This window comes from Microcebus murinus, chromosome 11 (assembly GCF_040939455.1).
Source record: "Microcebus murinus isolate Inina chromosome 11, M.murinus_Inina_mat1.0, whole genome shotgun sequence".
In the NCBI taxonomy this organism is placed as follows: domain Eukaryota; kingdom Metazoa; phylum Chordata; class Mammalia; order Primates; family Cheirogaleidae; genus Microcebus; species Microcebus murinus.
Genome location: NC_134114.1, coordinates 78639580 through 78663418, shown reverse-complemented (window position 1 = coordinate 78663418; position 23839 = coordinate 78639580).

Sequence of the window (23839 nt, the reverse complement as noted above, 5' to 3'; positions counted from 1 at the left end):
CAAAATTTGATAAGATATCAGCCATTGTTTCTTCAATTGGGCCTTTTGCCCCCTTTCTCTCTCTTCTTTTCCAATACTCCCATAATATGAAAGTTACCTCTCTGATGGTGTCCCATAAACTTTATTCATTCATTTTCATTATTTCCTTTTCTCCTGTGATTGCATAATTTCAAAACATGTGCTCATTCAAGTTCACAAATTATTTATTCTGTTTGATCAAATCTGTTTTGAAGCTCTCTATTACATTTTTTAATTCATTCATTGTATTCTGCTTCAGATTTTCTGTTTGGTTCCATTTTATCATTTATATCTTTGTGTTAGATTTCTAGTTTTACTTATGTTTTGTTTCTCTAACTTATTGAGTTGTCTCTTTATTTTCTCTTACAGCCTTCTGAGCTTGCTTAAACAAATTATTTTATATTCTTTGTAAGGCAATTCACAGGTCTCCCATTTTTGAGGGGTGGTTACTAGAAAATTATTGTTTCTTTTGATAATGTTACATTTCCTTGGTGTGTGTGTGTGTGTGTGTGTGTTTATTGACATTTATATTGCTGTTTTCACATTTGAAGAAGCAGTCACCTCCTCTACTCTTTACCGATTGGCTTCAGAAGTAAAATACTTTCATCAGTCAGCCTGGTTAGGGATTTGAGGCTCTCTCAACCTTTTCTATGGATGTGCCAACTCCATTCCTATTTTTCCCTCATGGAAAGGGGGAAATTCTTAAGATAGTAAGAATTCTCTCAATCCCACAAATTCAGGTTGGGTATTAAAACCTCCTGTTTCTTTTCCCTAGATTAGCACCCTATAATACTAACGTTTCTGTGCCTTCTCCCAATTCCAAAGAGCCAGGTGTCTGCGTGTACTTACAAGCAATCTGAAAATGTTCATTCTTATTATCTGAATTATGCATGTGGGGAGCTTACTATGGGATACAAGGTAAGGTGCATGGAGCATTGAAGTACTTGTGTGCCAGTTGAGTGATCCACAATTAAAGCATCTCAAGTAGCTTGTGAATGGACTTCCTGATGGAATTCATGAAGTAGTGAGTAGGATATGCATCCCTTTGTTAAATTTCAAGCCCTAATTTCTGTGAATCACTATTTTATTTGCTCTTAGACTCTCACAGACACTCAGCCCTGCTGATTCCCTCATATTCATTTGGAGACAAAGAGATGGGCCACTGAGCAGTGTCCTACATGTGGGGGAAGTTAGGAGTTCACTAACTACCTTCCCACTTTCCCCCATGGGATGAATTTTAGACTGAGGTGGGCTTTCTTGGCTCTGAGCTGTTTTGCCTTGGGAGAGGAATGAGGCTGGTAAAGTAAACTATTCTTTCTACCCTCTTCAATATGCTCCAACAGTACACTAGAACCTCTTCAATGTACTCCCATACTCCCACAAAGGTATTCTCATCCATGGGTGGTTGTCAAATTTAGTGTACTGTGAGGAAACAAAAGTAGAAAACTCCTATTTCACTATCTTGCTGACATCCCTCCCCATGAGAATTTATTTTTAAAGATGTCATTTGTTATCATATTTTGTTGTTGCTATTGGTATGATTCTAAAGATATCCATTAAATAAGGATAGCTACATATTAAATACTTTAGCATAGATAGATTAAATATTATATCAAGAGGCTTAGCTTGTACAAAAATACAAATAGTTCATCAGCATAGTATTTTTCTTGAAATCATCTAACACTTTTGATAGGAACTTTTCACTCATTCAACCCATTCAATATACTTTATCCAGAAAATTTTCTATTGTTATTAAATTTAGTTCTCTGTATGGTTTCATATTAGAATGGAAGGTATATGCCTGTAGCAATTTACACAAAATTTTATGGTTAGATATTAGATATGATGGCAAAAAGATATATCCCTTTAGAAAGACTCCTGTAGTGCTAAACTCCAAATTGTAGGATATTCTGTGCCTTAAGATTGGACAACCATTTCAGTGACTGACACCTTCTGGCTTTCTTTCAGGTCTCAGTTTAAATATTAACTTCTTGTTTAAATACTTCCCTGACTCTTTGAATAAATCTAGGCCACCTATCCTGTCATTCCTTCACTGAGCCATATTTTATTTTTATTCATACAATTTATATCACATATACTCACTATATTAAATATATCCTTTATAAATTCACCAACTTCTGTTTTATCATCAACACAAATAACTTGTACAATTTTTAACACATTTTATGAATAAAAAATTAATAAATGAACATAAGTTCACTCTGACATTTAAAGAATTGTATAATATTGTCTTTGAAAGGGATTCGTACCAGAGGTCTAGCTAACCACCTCACAATGGTTGATTCTGCTCTTAAACATCTCTAACAGGTAAGGGTTGAACTAGTCTTTATTTGAACATGACCTGTAACTAGACATATATTAACTCCAGATACAACCCTGTGCATTATTACACAAATTTCATAGTGCCATACTGTCATAGTTCAGTATTTCCTATTTCAAACTTAACTCATCTTTATTTAATGTTCACACATTTGCCTTAACTTTATGGCTTTAGCTATATACGAAAATGCACTCTATCTTCCACATGAAAACTTTCAAATATTTGAGAACTTCTATCATGTTTCCCCTGAGTATTATCATATCTAGGCATAACATTTACACTTCTTTTGACCATTTTTTTTTAAAAATTGGGTCTATGATTTTTATATCTACGATTTTTCATATCCTGGTCACATTTATTGAATGGGTTCAATGTCGATTAAATCCCTACTAATAAAATGTGGTCTCCTAAGATGTTAATCGTGTGTTGACTGAATAGTACAAAGCAATAAAGAAAGACAAATGCAATAGACACTTGTGATGACCAACCTTATCCCTTCAAATTATTTGATTTAGTACAGGTATGGTACAAAATTTCTTGGTATCATTTTCAGCATCCCACACTAAATGAATGTAGCAAGGTCCTTTTGTTTTGCTTTTTCAGAGGCTCAAGGCCCACCAGCTGTGTGCAAGTGCAAATCAGAAGCTCAGAGGAGTTAATCAATGGGAAATGAAAGTTTATGAATAAATGTTCAATCCTCTTCTTTCTCTAATGGAAGAATTCTAATGATTCTCTTATTGTCTATGTTGTAACTAGATCGTTACTATGCTTTGATTTATGGGCTTTCCCTATTTTGTTCTCAATTTCTCCATTGTCTTACTTCTGATATCTTGGATGACCTTTGAAATAAACAATGATATACAAGTCATTGTCTCACTGTGCGTTTTCAAAGGAATCCATACTAAGATCTATGCAATTCTATTTTTTTTTTTTTCTTTAGGTAAGAAGCAACAAGAGGAAGATCTATGCAATTCTAAATCACTATATATGTGTTATTACCATTGACATATTCTGATATTTTTTATGCAATCAAAAATATTAAAATATCATTGACTTACTCCAAGGACATTTAAACTCATTTAATATATTTTATTAAGTTATGATAAAGTTTTCTTTCAATTTATATTTTCTTTCTGAATGGATTAGATTCTCAGATGTATCTCTGAGATATATAATTTTTGTGTCAAGCTCATCCCAATAACATATCAAGTTAATTAAAGGCATCCTTCTGCTATCAAACATATTACCTATCTTTCTGCCTTTGCGTATACCTCAGATGATCTAAACACTGCTATTATGGCATTTATCAAGTGATTAAAGAAGACAATGAATAAGAAATAACCAAGGACAGAACAAGCTTTTATTTCTCAGGTATGGTTGTTCTACTTTAATCCACTTAATATTCATCTAATGTTTTTATGGAATACTAAATTATCTCATTAATTCTTTGTCTTAACCAAGATATACATCATTCCATTTAGAGAGGAGAACAGTAATTATTAGATGATCTTAATCTAATTAAGTATATATCCAAATCCATATAATAATATGTGGTAGAACTGAGATGATCTGACTCCCCAAACCAATGCTTTTTAAATGTAACTTTATCCAAATAATAAAGTGTTCAGAATTATATTTTTATCACCAAATATATTTATCCAAATGATAATGTGTTCAGAATCATATTTTTATCACCAAATACTTTATTTTCTTTAACATATTCTTGATTTTTCACTCTGCTGAAAGGGAAACTATGGGTCACCTGACTAAACATGCACTTAAAAGGGGAGGATATCACAAGTTAATATCATTCAACTTACAGATTGCATGTTAATGGTTTTCTTTTTAAATATGTGTATAATTTCTGTACCTACATTCACAAAATATGACTTCTGGAAACAGATTTTTAAAAATGTTCTCATTTAAAACTGTAATCTTTCCATTAGTTGGTTAAGTATAATTAAGAAGAGTGTTTTTGAATAAATAAAAAAATACTTTTTTATTCTAATGATATAAATATGTGAAGAAATATCATCAAGTAAATTCTTTCATATTTGGGGACATTAGACTTTAATCTCACTTCTGTTTCCATATTATGTTAAAAACTTTCATTTTCAAATTAATTTTATTTTATTGTTATTATTTTAAAATGATTTCTCTACCTTTGTAAAAAATGCTTATTGACATTTCCACTGTTTCAATAGCTATATTGACAAGGAATTTCTAGCTTTATACATAAATAGCTTTGGCTTACTTTTGGCAGGTTTCTTTTATTTTCTATATCACTGAAGTTAAAAAGTCACCTGAAAATAAAGCTGGTACCAATCTCTCTTAATTTTTTTTTCATAATATGTGGTAAACCTTCCTTTTGGATATTGAAGATTTTGTTTATTTTTGCAGAGCTTGTACAAATATTTACTATTTAATTAATGTAACTTATTAGTAATCAAAAAATGAGAAGTTTAGTAACAGCAATAAAAGCAGCAAAACAATATTAAAAGTATCCATAATTTGATTAATTCGCAAATAAAAACGTTAAAAAGTAAAGTTTTAAAAGTGAATAAATAGCTTTAGAATGAAGGACTAAATGACCAATAATTTCCCAAACAATTACTGAAATTGTTAATATTGACATTGTCACTTGACTAGATCATCACTGGCTGCTTTCACTGACTCTTTGAATAAATCTAGGCCACCTATCCTGTCATTCCTGCCTCCACTTCACCAACAAAATGGGCCATTATGGAAGCCCCCAGATCCTCTATTTAGAAATTAAACATTTTTAATTTTAAAAATGCATTATATTTATTTATTGAACATTCATATAAAAATTTCTTTATATAATCAAAACCATAAAGATGTGCATTTGAAAAGATTCACTATATTTTAAATCTGTGGTATGCTTACTCTGGCTAACTTTAAAACCTAGCTTACATATGTCTTCCTCTTTTAAATCATCACTAAGATATCTGTTTTTACACTATGTTGTTACTAATTCTTTCCTTTCTTCCTGAAACATACTGCAATATGATTTATTTTATTTGAGTGTGATTCTTAAAAGGATGGTGTATTATATTTTTGCTTTCACAGACCTGAGTACACTTTATGGAACACAGAAATGATTCCACAAATATTTGACAAATTGATCATGTGATAAAAATTACACTAATGAATAGCTGATATATCTAAAACGATAGATTATTTTAAATGATAAGCTATTAGTTGAGAATTATTTCAAGATGTTTCAAAAGTGATCAATTTGCACCCTTTTTTCTGTCTTTTAAGACACAAACACATATAAACCTCTAAACATATCATATAGTTTATTTTGACCTCATTATTCTGCAATACTGCCTGAATTTGAATATGATATATATTCTGCTCATGCAAAGCTTATGGCTAATGTTACTCAATAGGATTGCCTCATGGTACTTTATATATGGAATCATATAAAAAATTTACACCAAAAGTACATTTTAAGTCAAGGAGAACTAATTAAGTATTTAAAATACAGCCCTATATGCTTTCATATATTTTATTTATTTCATCTGGTCCTCATTTAATCTCAGGTAGGTATTAAAATGTTTTACAATAAAAACTACACATGATAACCTTAGAAAATATGGGACTCTTATGAACTATATAATGGAAAATAAAACTTATTACAAATATTATCATCTATAGACAACCACTCTTTATATATTTGTGGAATTTCTGCCAGTCTTTTCCTTCACATGAAAATGAATTTATTATTCATAAAAGTAAGATAATATAGCATTTATATGTTATAATAATTTACCCAATTAAATAGGAAATAATTTTAATATTGTAAAATATTATATTAAAATGTTAATTATTGTGCTATTTTATCTTACAAATATATTATATATTTGAAATTTTAAAAATGCATTACATTTATTTATTGAATGTTTATATAAAATGTTACTTATATAATCAAAACCCTAAAGATGTGTATTTGAAGAGATTCACTATATTTTAAATTAGTTTTTCCTAATATACATTGTTTCTGTATTTTTGCTGTTAGAAAATTATCTACAGTGATACACCATAAATATATTTTTTCTTCCCCCAGCTCATCCTAAAATGGATTCCTAAAAGAAGAAATTCTTGGCCAAAGAATATAAATATTTTAAGGAATTTATTAACTATTGCATTGGATTAAGACTCAAAATGATCCTTTTAAGTATAAATTAATATTTTATTAGTTTAATACTCTGTGAAAACCACACACTAAATTCTAAACTATTTTTTTTTATTTCAAGAAAATATGAGAGTACAAACATTTTGGTTGCATTTTATATCTTCACCTCTCCCTAGCAAGTGTTACAGGTATGCCCTTCCTCTCCACAATGCTCACCATATCCCTCAGATGTGGGTCTACTCCCCAACCCCCGAATCCCTGGTGAACACCACCACCATTTGAGCACCATAGTGTTAATCAGTCAGTACCAATTTGATGGCAAGTACATGTGGAGCCCATTTTTCTGATCTTGTCACCTCACTTTGGATAATAAGCTTAAGCTTAATCTAGGGTAATATAAGCAGTGCTAGCTCACTGTCGTTTCTGAAAATTGAGTGATATTCCATTGTAAACATATATCAAATTTTAATAATCCACTCATGAGTTGACAGGCACTTGGGTTGTTTCCATCACCTTGCAATAGTGAATTGTGCTGCCATAAACATTCAGGTGCAAATGTCTTTATAATAGAATGTCTTCTGCTCTTTGGGGTAAATGCTTAATAATGCTATTGCTGAGTCGAATGGTATTTCTATTTTTAGCTGTTTGCGGTATCTACAAATTCTTTTCCACAAAGGTTGCACTAATTTTTAGTCCCAGCAGCAGTGTAAGAGTGTTCCTGTCTCTCCATATCCTTGCCAACATTTGTTGTTTAGGGATTTTTTGACAGAGGCCAATTTCACTGGTGTTAGGTGATATTTCATTGTGGTTTTGATCTGCATTTCTCTAATAATTAGGATGCTGAGCATTTTTATATGTTTTTTGGCCATTATTCTGTCTTCTTTGGAAAAATGTCAGTTCATTTCCATTGCCCATTTCTTGATGGGGTTGTTTGATTTTTTTTGTTAATTCTTTTGAGCTGAACTATGGTTTTCTTGATGAATGAAGCATTGGCTGCTGGTGTATTCATTTCACAAAACAGTCTTTTCTGTAACATTTTTACCTGTCTTTGAGTTGACTCACATATGTATACAAGCACACATATTTTGCATTTAAATAACTGGATGAAAATTTCTTTTTCATTTAGTTTGGCTTTTAGCAAATTACAAAGTATTATATTGTCGTCAACAATCTTCACTATAAAAAAATGAAACAAAAACCAAGTAAATGGTCAAGAAAATAATATCCTCACTTTTATCTAACTCTAAGTTAAACAATTGGTTGCATCTCAGTCTTTCAGTTTTTCCAGAATAGGTTTTGAACCCACTAAAATTCATTAGTTGAAGATATCTTAAAAAGGCAATTTTTTGGGGGAGTCTGGTCATTTGCATCTCTTGAAATCAAAACATATTCAACCAATCACTATGGTGAGAATTCATTAAATTCTCTCCATTTTTAAAAGCTTAATTATAAAGGGAGATATCATGAAGGCAGTCTGGATATAATGACAAAAACACTGGAAATTGCCCAGTACATATATATATTTTTTTCTTATATGTAGTTTGTAAGTATATTTTTAATGTATTGCTGTTAGTCAAGTTTTGTCTCCTTTAAGATGCATAAAATATAAAATTTTGATTACTTACCCCAGAAAGATATTTATTGTTTAAATTACTCTAAAAAAAAATCTATGTTTAGGCTTAGTTGCATGTCCACAACTCTAAAATTTCAATTTAAAAGAAATATGGGTATGCCATACAAATTTTACATTGATTGTTAATGTTTACTACTGGTTTCTAAATTCCACTAGTGCTAAAACAAGTTATACAATATAATTAACTTTAATCTCAGCAAATACTTTGTTCTCTTTAAGGAGAATATCATATGAATACAGTAAAGGTTTTCCTGCTCATGCAGAGAAGAGAGTTTCAAATAACATACATTTCACACACACAAACAAAAAATTGTCTTCTCACCATATCTGTAATTATATATATGATACAGAAAATCAAGATTCAAAATATTTTCTTAAATCTTTGAGTAAAATTGAGATCCAGCAGGAAGCACAATATTTTTTCTTTGTCCTCATTATGGCTGTTATTTCTTTATTAGTTTTTATCAGGAGTGAGGGAGTGTTATCTTATGTATCCAAGTTTGAAAAGCAGAGCTGGACATAATAGTGTCTCACAGCTCATGCTTGATTGAACATTTCCACTGTGTACCTCAATATAATTTCTTACTAAAATGTAAGCATTGACATTGCTAGCAGTATTATCTATAACGATTTTAACTTACAACATTATTATGAGTTAAATTTTTATGGCAATTTTAACTTTCCATTACAGATTTTTCTAGTACAAATGAGACTTTTAATATAGAAGTCATTTAAGTTTTATTTTATAATCCTTTTAAAGAAAAAATAAGATATTTTGAAAAGCTTTGTGGGTTTGAATTTACAATTTTACAGTTTTGGGGACTTAAACACCTTGAGTCTAGGCAGATTGGTGCCAAAAGCCCAGAAAACTTTTCTAGTATATGTGCATTGAGGGATAAAGGCATGTGTGGAGATTAGTTCATTCATTACCCCAGATCTGGACCCTCGCTTTCCAATTAGGGCTGCCCTAGCAACAATTTGCACATGTCTCTATTCTGGTCACTGCTACCTGCTACTGGCTGGGTTATAGACACAAGTGTCACTTGTGGTGACGGTTCCTGGCATTTAGGTCACCTGTGAGCCTGAACTTATAGCATCTTGCTTCAGTTATATGTGCCCAGAAACTCTCCTTATACAAGGCTTTATGGTTGCCACTGCATTTCTAAATCTGTAAGATCTGCTCAGACTCCGAGTATGTGAAACCAAGAAAGTTGAGAGAGGATGGCAGAGAAAAGGGGATGTTTGAAGTTCTTGAGACAAACTTTAACCATTGGAAACAAGTGTGTAGATAAATTATTCTCCCTTCTTGTTGCCTCCTCTATGGCTTTTGTACGCTCCTTAATTGCTTCATAAACCTACCATAAAGGTCTCCAGTAAGACCTTAACCAGTCAGTCTGCCATGATGCTTTAGCCAGCATGGTATATACTTACTCAAGCTTGTTCTTTCTCCTTTCCTTCTCCAATTTCCTTTTCTTATATCTTACTTCCCTGGGAATGCACTCCCTCATAGACTTATCACATAAGCATCTTGTCAGGCTCTGCTTTCTAAGAAACACAAGTTAAGATAGAAAGATAGGGGGCAGAATGAAGTCAAATATAGGTATTTCTTATTGATCATATTAAAGGAATAATTATAGACACATAAAATAATTATGTGTCTATAATTATTTTAAATAATTATAGACACCTAAAACCCATATAATAATTATATGGGTTTTATGTGTGGACAATATATAAGACGGTGGTGAACGTTAAGCAGATAAAATAGTTCTGCCAATTTTAAGAATATTTTTCTAATTGTTAGGTGTTAGGGAAGGGATGTTAAGTAATAAGTAGACTTTGCCATCAAAGGCTGCCAAATGTATCCTTCTCTGCAGAATGCTACTTAGGTATTGAAATTTTGCATGCTAATAGATTAATAACATTTTTCAGAAACCAATCTCCAAATTTGTTCATTCATTCAACAAATATTTAACAAGTACTATCGGCATGGCTACTACGTATTATCGCATCTATCAATGAACAAGTTATATACATCTTTGTTGTAATGCATTAACCATTCTAACAAGAAGAGAAGGAAAACTTTGAATATGGTAGGTGGTGATAAGTGATAAGAAGGTAAGTAAAGCAGGAGAAGGGTATGCACAGGAAAGGAGAGAAGACAGGCCAGGCCTTGCTGGTGAGGTAATACTTGAGCACAGAGACCTCAGGATTTCAACAAGAAAACCTCTGTCTCTCAGTTGCCTAATATATCTGTCATCAGGGGAGACATGATGCAAGTGGTTAGGGAAGTTATGCAATTCGTAACAATGCTGGAGACTGTCAAAAAGAAGTGAGAAGAAACTAGAGGGGTAGGGAGGTAAGGTGGTTCTTCTCTTCTCCTGAATATAATAAAACTAACACAGTTCTCTATAGCTTTCATATGATTCATAGTTAGTTGAATCATGACATAAACAAAACATTTATTGAGTGCTTATAAAATAGGTCAGACCCTCTGGTAAGCACTCTACATGTGTTTGGGTCATTGAACCATCACTGGAACCCTATGTGGTAGGTATCATGTTGATCACAATTCTGCTGACAAGAAAATTGATGTTTTAAAACCTCAGGCAACTACCCTAAAGCCATAAAGATAGCCTTTAGGAAAAGAAACGTGAATTTTGAGTCAAAGCTATTTGAATACAGAAGCCCAGGCCTAACCACTATCTTATGCTGTGTAAAATTCTTTACATTTAGAAAACCTCTGATTAAAATCCTATTGCAATTTCAAAGGCAAAGAAAAAAGTAGTAAGAGAAAAAAAAAGGTCTCAAATTTACTCTGATAACTTGTTGAAGGAATAGGCAAAAGGAAAGTAAAATAAATTCCAACATAACAGATTCAATAAAAATAAACATTAACTGATCAACTAAATCAAAATTGGTACCTTTTAAAATTGTCACTTTGGGTCTTCAAATACTTATTGCCTTCTATATCCCTTTTGCATTTCAAGCTTTTGCTCCAGCAATAATCTTAAGCTCAAAGATATCTAGAGTTTTTAATAAATCATTAATTAAAGCAAAACACTAAATAAACTGTCAAAAATTTTGACCTATGTTTCATATTTTCTTTAATTATAGAATACTAATTTAGCCATTTAATATAATAAAGGTTTAATAACACATTATGGTAAATAAAATAAGTTTAAAAGATTGTTTTTAAAAACTTAATTTCCAAAGTAAAAATGATTTTATTTCTAAACCTATCACCAGAATAATATCCAGAGTCATTTATGAGATGTTCGATGAATATTAATTATGATCTGTCTTACATTTACATGAAAATTTGTGCAATGAGCACATTTTAAAAATTTCTGAAACGCATAATTGAACTGAGTATTTGGAAGAGAATACTTATTTTGGCCAATCTTTATACTAAATTGATGCAGATACACCTTAATTAACCTCTGTGTAGCAGTTTCTTCGCATTAGCAAGTAAGCCATTTTTCTTATTAATAGCTTTTTAATTCAAATTAAAGTTGAATGGAATACACTACTGAAAATATATTGTGTATTATGCAGAAAAGAAAATATCTTTTTCTGATATTCTCTAAATAAAATTTCCTCCAGCCAAAGAGTGAAGAAAAATCAATTTTAATTTTCTCTTTCTCTTACTCATCTTTGCATGGACAACGGTACTACAGAAAATCTCTTGTGATACTCTTTTAGATGAAATTGCAAAAATTCTGTTTTTTCATTAGATCAGAAAATGATCTTTTGTCATTTCCACAGGATATAGAGAAAGGCAAGAGTAAGTAATTGGGAATATTTTAATGTTTCCGTTTTCCCCAAAAAGTTAAACAAATTTTTCTCCAGAAATTCTAAGAAAGTATATTTATTCTAAAACATAAAACTTCAAATATCTAAATTAAAACTTATAATTCAGGTGAGCCTATATTATCCCAATTGAAATTTTTTAAAAAATATTTCTTTTCAGTAAAGTGATATTCCTATTATTCAAGAAACAGATTTTCAGCAACCAAATATTTCAGAATGTAATTTTTAGTCTTAAGTAGCATATTTAGCATTCCATTTTAAAAGAATAACCTGACAGACTTTCCCATAGAAGTGAATTCACCTTCGGATTTCACTAGGAAATCTATGTAAAGTGACAGTCACTTTATAGACATTTGGTATTCTACATTGGGTAAATAATTCCAAATCACTAAAGGAGACCTAAAAGAATTAGAAATTCCTATTTATAACTTAAACTCTAGCCAATCATGGAAATTTAAATTATGTTTAGAATACTAAATATTAATAAAAATGTTTACAAAAAGATCATATAAAATACAAATTTTTCTATTGTCTAGAAAAATCAGTGTTTTTTTCAAATGGTGCCAGATAACTAAAATACTTCTATGTATTTGAGGCTGTATTAGTTTGCCTCATTTATATGGAATTTGGTGACAATAGATTGGCTTTTTACTGCCCCATGAGTTGCATAAAGAATAACTCCAATTAGCATTAGTTTATGACTGAAGCTTCCTTGAACTTGGTGAACGTGCATTAATTTTTGCCTGCTCCTTTAGATATTAACAGTCTTATGTGGCAGACTAAAATTTTCTACCTCAATTCCATCTGGTAACACACATAGAATCAGCCAACATATGATATTTTGTTTAATTTTTAAAATTACTCTGGGACTGCTGTGGTTTTACAGTGAATGAAATTATTAAAATGTAATGATATATGAGATACACAATTTAAAATTTAGTCCTTTGTCATGTAGAGACAAGCAAGTTGTTCGTAAGTTTCATGTGTATTTCCTTTCCCAAGAATTATGTATGATTTACAATTCATAAAAATTGTTTTAAGGCAGAATAAGAATGCCTACGATGTGGTCTTTATGTCTCTCTAGGATAGTTATAAGAGTACTGTACATTTTATTTACTAGAGTTGTACAGCAAAGGGTACTTAGAAATCTCATCTCTCTTTGAGGCTGAAGGAATAGTGTATGTGCATAAAACAATATTTACTACGGAGCTGGGAAGTATATAAATATTACTACTAGGATGGCTGATTAGGTTGTCTCACTGCACTTTCTGTGGCTTTATGGATTTGTGTTTGATGCTATTTTTTTACTTGCTTTATCTTGGCTTTTGATTCCACCTACCTCAGAGACTTTCCATATTACAACTTGCTATGTGCTCAAGGTTACCTTAGCAACACAAAAGAGTTAATGTGATGCATCCATGCTTAAATTTCCTTCCACAAAATAACTTTAGGTTTGTAGAGACTAAATTCAACTTTAGAGACACTAGAATCTAAGGTAGGGGGTAAAATGTTCAACTCTTGAAAAGTAATGAGCAATGGGATATGACCTTGAGACAAATGAGCAAGGAAGATTTCCCAATTCTGAGTTTCCCTCACACTGTCCTATTACTCTAGTTTGAAATGACACTGTTATAGAACTCATTCCCCATGAATGAAAGAATTATCCTCTATTAAAATGTAAATGCCCCGGAAAAGACAGAACAAGAATCAATCAATCATTTATACCTTAATGAGAAGAAGTCACTCAAACCCTCCCAACATTATAGCTGTTTGAAATTGAACATTGATAGGATGGAGATGAGACAGTCGTACTTTGGGAACCAGGCGTAGGGAGGAGGGAAAACTAAAAGGGAGATTAGAAAGTTCTGAGAATAAACTGCTCAATTTACAGTTCTACAAAGAGGTTGAATCATGGGTGACAAACAATTATTGGAGGTGGTGAATCTGAACTCAAGAAAAGACTGTGTTCTTATAAAGCCTTGCATTTGAAGTAAATCAATTATTACGATTATTATTACTACTACTATTATTATTCTCTTTGCACTCTTCTTTGCCTGGAGAACTAACATTTATGCTGAAGAGTGCTGATGTATCCCTGCAGTATGGGCAGGGGTCTATATTCACGCAGTAACTTTCGTTGTACCTGCTTTAAGAATATAAACACAAATGTGAATACCTGTATTCTGAATTTATCAAAATAACTCAGGAGAAAAATAAATAAAAATAGCCTTCACTTTTGAAAAGTGTCCTGCAACCTGATTAGAATGGTTCTTTAGATCACATTAAATGTTTGCAATTTATCAGTGTTTGGTTCAAACATAACTTTTGGGGAAATGCCTATTTTGTAATGCAACATACCTTCTAATTCTGCAAATTCATTCTTTCTTGTATAAATTGAGTCAGATAATATGCTTTGTATGCACTTATTCTGTCTATTATGTCATCATCATCATCATTATTGTGGGGTGTGTGTATATATTTTTCCAGAGTAATATGAGACTGAGTCACACATGAGCAAAGAGCTGGGTCTCTGGCTTCAAGAGCAAGTCTTGAAGGGTCTTTTAGAAGAATCATCCCTTCTCTGTCTTCCACAATAATCTGTTGTCTCCCTATATAATTTTAACAGTTAAAACAATAATTATATTTTGATTATTAAATAGATATATCATATATAATATTATATATTAAATATTATATATTGCCTATGCATTTATTATGATATATATCATTGAATTGATGTCAACCATACAAATCATAATAAAATGAGTAAATATCATGTGAGAATAGTTTAGTGTTAAAAAAAAATCTATCTTAGAGCTGAGACATCACTAATAAGAATTTGATGTCAGAACATAATAAAATTCATCTAATGAATAAATTTGAGAAAATCAGTTTGTTTTTCTCCCACAAACACTTTAAAAAATGTATAATTATTATGACTAACAGGACAGCAATATACTGTTATCTGGTTTATGTACCTTAAGGAATAGGAGTAAGATCTTATCTCTATCTTGTTATATCTTGTAAAGGCTATTTTCCAGTACATTTTTTTAGACTAGCCATTCTTTAATCCCACCTACCAATATTTTGATAGACATTTTCATGTTATAATTGAGTGATTAACTATTTGTTGACTTTAATCTTATGTTTTTGTTATTTGACTTTTTTGCATTATTTCTATTTTATGCCTAAGTCTGGTAGTAAAAATATAAGATGTTAGGGTTTATGGGCTAAATTATTTACATTTATCTGTTAGTGAGAAATCAATTATAATAATTGTCATATTATATTTTTCAATAAACATTTGAAATTTATTAAAAGTGTTGGTTAGATCTAGAATAACATGCCAGATTTAAATTAAAGACATAGAGAAGGGTAATATAGATTCAAGTTCTTCTGTTTCTATTTCTAATTTGTCATTTTTGTTTTACTCCTTTACTGTGAAATACAGAAATGATGCCATAATTTATGCTTTTATTAAAGTTGATATTTAATTTAATTGTAGAAACAAAAAGAGAGCAGATATAGCCATTCTCATATCAGATAAAATATACTTTAAATCACCAATTGTAAAAAAAGACAAAGATGGTCTTTATAAAATGGTAAAGGTAGAAATTCAGTAAGAAGACATCTCAATCCTAAATATATGTTTACCTAACACAGGAGCTCTCAGATTCATAAAACAAAGAGATAAACGTATATAGATCTAAGCAAAGAGATAAACAGTAGCATAGTAATTGCCAGGGACTTCAACACCCCACTGACAGAGTAGGACAGATCACTGAAGCGGAAAATTAATAAAGAAACATTGAATTTAAATGAGACTCTAGAACAAATGGACCTAACAGACATCTACAGAACATTCTACCCCAAAACTATGGAATGTACATTCTTGTCAACAGCACATGGGACATTCTCTAAGACTGATCATATCTTAGTCCATAAAACATATCTCAGCATATTATTTAATTGTAAATCTCAAGAATTTCATTCTATACATTTCTCACCTACTTATTTAATTTTGTACTTTATCTTCAATAAAAATTATAATTTTACGTTTTATTGAAAAGAAATATTCAGCGTAAAACCTGAGCAAATCGCAAGTGCCCAAATTTTACAAGTTGTTTCTCTTTTCAACAATCAGCATCAAAATATGAAGTAAATTGCTTTTGAATACTTCTGTACCAGATGTCAGCCATTTTGCTTATCACTGAACAAGCCACATTTGAACTAAACAGCTCAGTATCACATTGAGGGATGTGGTTGCTGATTGAACACAGGTGTAATGGTTGATATACTGTCACACAGTCTGACGTTAACCTAAGATCTTTGTTGAAATAGTTATTACTGATGGCACAAAATGTAATTGCTAATTTTCTGCCTGAGTGGTTACATATTTTCTCTAAATCTTGAGAGTTATTCATCCTTTTTCCACTGCCCATTTCTCAGAGTTTAAGGTATATGTGTCAGTGGTCCATGGACCGGTAATTGAACTTGTCACTTGCGATCTACCGACTTCATTCTTCAGAAATCTGACTACTGCTTTACTCACTCTCTTGCTTATTTTTCTCTAGGTATCAAATGTCCTACTTGAACCTAAGCTAACTAATAGTCATTGTTTACCTTTACAGGACTCTCTGGTCACAGAGTAAAGGAATTGGGGGTGACTCGAGTTTGATTATTTTTTAGCCTTTCTCAGGGATTCTGATTCTCAGATGAATTGGTTGTCTGTGAGTCTAATTACAATAAATCAATCAATCGTATTGTGAGTGTAGAAATTGTGGAGGTTTAGTGAAGAAAGGGATGAGAAGTTGGGATAGATGTGCTATTTCTATATGAATAAAAACTTTATAGAATGACTTAACGTAACTTGAGCTGCTGATACACCTTTCTGGAATTTCATGGAAGGGCACTGAGTACCAGTATCCAGTGCCCAATGATTAGCTGGTGCTTAATACTTGTAACAATAAATATGTTGCAATAAATTAATGTCCAATAAATTTTCTACTTTTAAGTTTTATTTCTAGTGAAAGATACCAATTAAATTGTAATACACAGTAAAATAAGAGATAATATGTGCCAACCTTGGAGTATAGTATTTTTTCATAAAATTATTCTAATTATTTATGTGGTTAAAATCCTTTTAAAGTTAATGCAGTCTACAAAGAACTATATAGTTTATTATAACTTATTTTAGGTATTGATGTTATTTGTAAAAGTTTTCCTACAACTATACATGGCCAATGAATAGGCAGACTTGTAAATTATGTGTTGAAATTTAAGATGGTGGAGACTATGTCTCTTTTTTTTTTTACTGATTATTTATTCTTTCTTTTTATTTTTTTAATTTTTTTATTTCAACATATTATGGGGGTACAAATGTTAAGGTTACGTATATTGCCCATGCCCCCCCTCCTCTTTAAGTAAAAAACATAATAAAAATAATCATTTTGGCTTAGTGGAAAAATAAAACTCTGGTTTAAGATTCCACTCCCACCCTTTTGTAATCTAGGACACATCTGCATCTCAATGTCTTTATCTTTAAAAGGCATACAATAATCCCTGTTTTACTAGTTGATGTCAATATCAGAGATATGTAGAAAAATTACCTTGGGCAACACCTGGCATATAACAGAGACTTGATGCATGGTGCCCATTGTCAGGGGCCCATTATGAATCCAGAAGTTTTAGCAACAATGAGACAGTAGCGTGATAGAAGAGTCAACTACCAACATTAGGATATGGAGAGAACGTTTTCAAGGTTAGAAGAAAGCAGAAATGCAGACCTCTGAGTTTTAATTTTGATTGAGGAAAGCAAAAAATAGTAGGCTTCCTGTGGCCACCATTGTCTGGCTCATTAACAGTAAAGGGAGGCATCGTGCATGCACATCAGAGCTGCACAAAAATACAATATTTGGTGCATCTGTTACAGTGCTCATAGACTGATTTACACAGATACTACATTATAAACTAGAGTCCCTATTTGGTGCCACACTACAGGGGAAATGCCATGCTTTGAGTTATATTCTGTTTTAGTTTTTCAAAGTGGTATATTTATAAGGTAAAATTTCTAAGTTTAAAACTATAATTAATTTGTGTGGCTGGAATTTTCTTTATGTATGATATATGAAGCACTTTAATCTGCCCTCCAGTCATTCATTTCTGGATTGTAGAAGCAAAGGATGTACAATGGATGGGTAAACTTTAAAGAAAGATGGACATGAGGGAACCAAATGTGAGGAATAGAATCTGGTCAAAATTTAAATTCAGAGGTAGAAATCATGAACATTTGTAAAAGATAAGTCACAGGACAAACTACAGGGCCAGGGGTGTGATACAGATTTTTGTTTATTTATTCTTTTATTATTATTATTTTTTAGTGCTGTCTTGACCCAGTTTTGAGGCCAGGGTTAGAGGTTGGTCAGTTTCTGTTCTTAAGTAGCAGATTAAGTCCACACCCCAAACTACTTTCCTTATCACACTCCCACACTCCTGGACCTCCGTGTTCCCTGCCTTAATCATGCTGAGGCCCAACTATAAGACAACTAGGAAACAGCCCTTCTGTTCCTGATTTTCAAATTAGCCAATCCACAGGGAACCTGTCAAAGTAAACTAATCCTGCCACTTATACATAAGCTGCCCCCTACTGCATTGGCTTGCTGTTATCTTGTTCTTGGGTACAATCCTGACTATGGTCTTGCCTGGAAGTGTTTTATTTTATTTTGAAGTTTGTAGGGTTTTGTTTTGTTTTGTACATATTTAAGGTTTAAAACATGATAGCTTGACTTATAAATCTAGAGATCTATTTTGGAACTTTGCCTTTCTAAGTTTCTAGGAAACTTAGAAGCTCCTTGTATACTATAAGGCAAAGATTATTTCCTTACTTAATCTGAATGCCTCTAGATATTTCTAGTTGTGGCAATGCTATATTTTATGTGGATTCTGAAGCTTATCAATAAAGAAAAAAGAAAATAAAGTATTAGTATTGATTATTTATTATTGCTTTCTTGGTCATGGTGATAATAGGAAATGAACAACTATTTATGGATATGACTTCTTATTCTGTCTTTTTGAGTCTAAATATTAGAGGGTCTTCTTCATTTAAACATGTGTATGCAAGTGTATAAAATGTACATATAATTTTTCATGTAAATCCAAAACTCATCATTGCTTGTTTTTTTTGTTTCCCTGGTAAATGTTGAGTATCCCTTATCTGAAATGCTTGGGACCAGAAGTATTTCAGGTTTCACATTATTTTGTATTTTGGAATAGTTGCATATACATAATGAGATATCTTAGGGATAAGACCTAAGTTTAAATGCAAAATTCATTTACACTTTTACACACCTTATACACATAGCCTGAAGGTAATTATATGTAATATTTGTAATAATTTTATGCATGAAACAAAATTTCTGTACATGAGCTCAGGTGTGGAATTTTCCACTTGTAGCATGATGTTCATGCTCAAAAAGTTTTAGATTTTGGAGCATTTCGGATTTTGGATTTTCAAATTAGGAATGCTTAACCTGTAATTAAAATGTTCTTAGTATTCAATTGCTCCAACCAATATTGTCCTCTTTCTATTTGTAATTTAACAAATACACTAGTCAGATATTTTCAAATGATAGATGCTTTTCTTGAATTAGAATTATATTATTTTTAATTTGTATAGTAATTTTTGTATGTAAAAAATTATACTAAAATATATGCTATTTGCAACAATTTCAAATAATGCATATAAGAATAAAGAAAAATATTCTTACCTCCTCTAATTTTCTCAACCATAAAAATTAAACAATGCTATAAAATATGCTTTTCCATTCATTTTTCAATGTTTAATAAATGGCATCCACTGAATTTAGTTTTCTTTCTTTCTTTTTTAATTCTTTTTAAAAAACTGAGTAGCATGACATATATCAACTTGCTACTTTTCTTCACTTCTTCATCATGGATAACTTTGCATGTCAATACATATATAACTCAGTTTTCTTTATTGCACACAGTTTATGAACTATGATTTAGTCAACCATTCCCCTATTTATGGACTTTTGAGATGTTTTTCATATTTTGCTTTTGCAATTAACATTACAGTAAACTAATTTGTGAAGGTGTTAAAAATATTCAATGATACTTGTTAAAGTACAGTAAGGCAGACTTTATTCGGGGCATTTTGATAGATATAGGGACCACTGCAATGGGGTGTTGTAGGGAGCAGAGAGGTTGGGCTCAACACCAAACACATCATGACCAAGAGGGAATTTATAGCCAGAAAATGTGATGTGGGGGTCAGTGGATAGAAAATTACTAGGGAAACATCAGAGTTAAGGTGGGATCTGGCTAAATCAACTTAACAGAATTCTCACTGAATACAGGTCAGGGTGATCAGATAGCACACAGAAGCTGGTGAAGGATGAGGAACAAGATTAGGTATTGACGATGATCAGATATTGAAGGTGGAGGGTTCTTGTTGAACTGATTTATCAGGGTTCTTTGCTAAAACTAGATTTTTTCAAGAATGTGCAGAGATGGGCCTAACAAAAGATTCAGAAGCCTGACTAAATTTGGCCAAGTGAAGAATCTTTGTCAAAAGAAATTACCTCATTAAAATATCACAAAAATGTATTCTAGTCTTCTAAATTACGTTTTTGATATTATTCCCAGACAAATAGATTTTCTGAAGTTTAATATGAAAGCAACTCTAACACTGAGTAGTTTTATGAAATAAATAATAATAACAGGGAACTAAAATAACTTCATAACTTCATCAGGACCACATACTATGATTTTTAAAGCTTTTTTCTTGTACGTGGCTCCTGTTAAGAAAAAATGAAAACCTAGGTGGGAAACAGATTTTAAAGCCACAGATATAAGAAATAGAAAATAGCAAATAAGCTCTGTGACCGTTCCTCTTCCACTACAGAAATGTATCATTCAGGAGAAGTAAGTTTGCTTTATTCAAGACAACTTTAAATATTACTAGTAATGAGATCGAATACCTGTAGAATATTATTTTACAATTGAATTGTCCATTTTATTAAAGACTGTTACCTTATGTATCAATCATCTGAGCTTATTTTAGATTATTTTTGATTTAAATCTTTAGTTACTATTTTAATAATTCTCTACTGAAACAAACTTTATTAAGTAGGTAATAAAGACTATAAATTCTCCTTTTAGCACATGAGAGAAATTGATGGTCAATAAGATGAAATGAGCTTGCATGTATTAAGATAAATTAATCATGGAGCTCTGACTGTAAACCAGAACTCTGGGTTCCATACCAAATTAAGGTTTTGGAGCCTTCTCATTTCACTCTAATATTGACTCACTAAAAAAAAATAAAGCCGTTTAACTAATGGACTGTGTGATATAATCTCCATTTGTCCCTCTAAATCTCTAATCTACCTTTGTGACAATGCTCTGTGCTCAAAGAGGCTATAGTTGGTTTTCTTTACCCTGTGGCTTCTGAATAAGTTTTGCAGGAAAATGGAGACTGGTAAGAGTTATTTAGGTCCTTTTTGTACCTTTTTAGCTCTATCTCTCCCTGTATGCAGATAACTGCTCCTACCTCAAACCCTTTGGTCCTAGAATTGGTAAAGGCTGGCTGTTGGTGGCTGCAAAATTGCTGATTTCTCTTAATATTACTTATACTTTTAAATGGTTTCTCCATTAAACTCTCTCTGATGCCCTTTTTGAATGTACTCTGTATTTTTTTCTGAAACCTTGGCTGACATAAGGTTTTTCAATTGTAAGGGATTACAGTGACTCTTCATTTTAGTTCCAGGTATGTGGAACTAAAATGTAACTAATTTTAGGCTGTTCAATCGACAGAGAGCAAAAATTATAAAGGTTATGTTAAGTATTTCCACAATTGCTTAAAGAAAACTTATCAGGTTTATTTTACTATTGGACTTTTATTTCATATATTATTTCAAGTGAATAACAAAGTTGTAGACTACAGGGAAGTAGTGAGATGAATTTCATTAGCCACCTATTTTTAAAAATAGTCCTATTTGTATATACATTATTTAAAATGGATGTTTCAAGGGTTCTTGTTTATATAATAGAGAAGGTGAGGGAGGTATGTAATTGTGTCTCTGAATACCCATATAGGGCAGCTTTTTACATAAAATCAGAAAAGCCAAAATCTTAAAAAGTTGATGAAATAGATGATAGAACCTGTGAGGAAATGTTCTAAAATAACATACCTAAGATAGCATGTCCACCACTAAATATGTTCATGGAGCATACTTTTTATAATAACTCAGAAAAAATAAAAATGACATATCCAAATGGAATGATCTACATTAAAAGATGACTAATAAGCAATGATGAGTCAAACAAATATGGCAGATATTATCATCTCCCACACATAGTAATGCACCAAAATTAAAGGAGACAGTTCAAGAATACGTATCAGAAGATCTACCCTCATAAAAAAGTACATTTCAAAATATTTCTCCACTCTTTTTTTTTTTTGAGACAGAGTCTCGCTTTGTTGCCCAGGCTAGAGTGAGTGCCATGGTGTCAGCCTAGCTCACAGCAGCCTCAAACTCCTGGGCTCAAGCAATCCTCCTGCCTCAGCCTCCCGAGTAGCTGGGACTACAGACATGCGCCACCATGCCCGGCTTATTTTTTCTATATATATTAGTTGGCCAATTAATTTCTTTCTATTTATAGTAGAGACGAGGTCTCGCTCTTGCTCAGGGTGGTTTCGAACTCCTGACCTTGAGCAATCTGCCCGCCTCGGCCTCCCAGAGTGCTAGGATTACAGGCGTGAGCCACCGCCCCTGGCCGTCCACTCTTAAATGAATAAAACATAATATGGATTATAAAAGAAAACTATAGCCGGGGAAAACCACAAGAAATCAAGAGATGAACAATAGCAACATGAAAGAATTTAGAAGTTAAATTGAATATTATAATAGACCCTTTATGTAAACTGTTTTGTAAACAGTGGAATATAAAATAGATGTTATTAAAAATAAAATTAGTGACAAGAAGGCCAGCTCAAGGATAAACAATAAGGAAATCAAGTATAGAGGAACAAATATCAAAAGGTAATTCTTAACAAGATACCTAAAAACATAAAACATAGGGAAACAATCAGTGTAACTTGGGAACAAAATAGAATATACAAATCTATTTGATAAGATGATATTTGATAAGATGAATCTATTTGATAAGATTTTCTAAGATGTAATAAGAAAGATTTAAAAAAACTATTAAAGGATAGAATGATATGCAGGAGAAAGTTGAAAAATAACACAAAGAAATCAAAAAAATCGGCCGGGCGCGGTGGCTCACGCCTGTAATCCTAGCTCTCTGGGAGGCCGAGGCGGGCGGATTGCTCAAGATCAGGAGTTCAAAACCAGCCTGAGCAAGAGCGAGACCCCGTCTCTACTATAAATAGAAAGAAATTAATTGGCCAACTGATATGTATATAAAAAATTAGCCGGGCATGGTGGCTCATGCCTGTAGTCCCAGCTACTTGGGAGGCTGAGGCAGAAGGATCGCTCGAGCCCAGGAGTTTGAGGTTGCTGTGAGCGAGGCTGACGCCACGGCACTCACTCTAGCCTGGACAACAAAGCGAGACTCTGTCTCAAAAAAAAAAAAAAAAAAAAAAGAAATCAAAAAAATCAAGAACATAAATAAAAAATTACTAAAGTCATAGATTTATTAAAAAATAAATAAAACCAGAACTTTTGGAAATGAAAGACATATTAATTGATTTATCAATCTCACACAATAGAATAGATCAAGGTAAAGAAAGAATTTCAGAGCTTAAATACCGGACTTTTGAATTAACTCAGACAAAAATAAAGAAAAGGAATTAAAAGGAATGAATAAAATATTTGAGAAATGTACC